The sequence below is a fragment of the Aplysia californica genome, unplaced genomic scaffold (assembly GCF_000002075.1).
Source record: "Aplysia californica isolate F4 #8 unplaced genomic scaffold, AplCal3.0 scaffold00153, whole genome shotgun sequence".
NCBI lineage: Eukaryota > Metazoa > Mollusca > Gastropoda > Aplysiida > Aplysiidae > Aplysia > Aplysia californica.
Genome location: NW_004797423.1, coordinates 202,695 through 203,761, shown reverse-complemented (window position 1 = coordinate 203,761; position 1,067 = coordinate 202,695).

Below are 1,067 nucleotides of genomic sequence, written 5' to 3'. Positions count from 1 at the left end.
TGTGTGTGTGTGTGTGTGTGTGTGTGTGTGTGTGTGTGTGTGTGTGTGTGTATGTGTGTGTGCATAAATATATATTGCATGAGAAGAAAGGAAGTAGAAAGAAAGGTTTTGAAAATGGGTATTCCAATGTAAAGCGCATTGAGCTACTTTTTTAAAAAATGCGCTATACTAATGTTATACATTATAATTAAGCACACAAACACGAACAAACTAACAACATCTTTCGCTGTCTATAGCTGGGCACCCATTCCCACTTGGGTGAAGTAAGGAAAATTAGGGTAAAGCAGTGGTTTTCAAAGTGCCTGGGGCGTTGGTGACAGTTTGGGGGGAGGGGGCGGTCTGTGGCGAAATAGGGCATTTGGGGGCGCTAGTGGACGTTAAGGGGGCGGTGTGGAATTTCATGAAATGCAAAAACAAAAACAAAAATGGGAAATGGAAAGAAGCTACCAGTTAAAGAAATGGTTTAGCTTAGGCATAGTTTACAATATTACTTACTGCTACGAACTTTCTTTCCCAGCACACAAAGCAAATAATGATGAGATATTCCCACTTGGCAAATGTCCATAGTTTTTTCTTACGAATATTTTTTTTTTTTTGGGGGGGGGGGGGGAGAAACAGACCCTCTGACCAATAAAGTTACCTGTGCAAAGATGACGTCGATGACAGGTCGGTACCGTGGCTTCATGAGCTTCTTGAAGAAATCGATCGCTGGAGTACTTACTGTTCACTGTGTCATTCACAGACAGCTTTTGGAGAAAAAAAACAACAACCTGAGCGACAGTCGGCGTGGCACACTGGCCATTGTCACCAAGTTTGCGTACAAGATCAAAGCCCACCCTTTTGAAATCGAGATTACTCCAACAACTGTGCACTGAAAATGACAATGAATTTCAATAATAATAATAATAATGAAGATCATTTCTATAGCGCCACTCCCGTGTAAACACAGCTCTAGGCGCTTTACATAAATGCATGTAAGAAAAATATTCATGCACGCGACACACACACACACACACACTCACACACACACACTCATATACACACAAACACACACACATATACATATA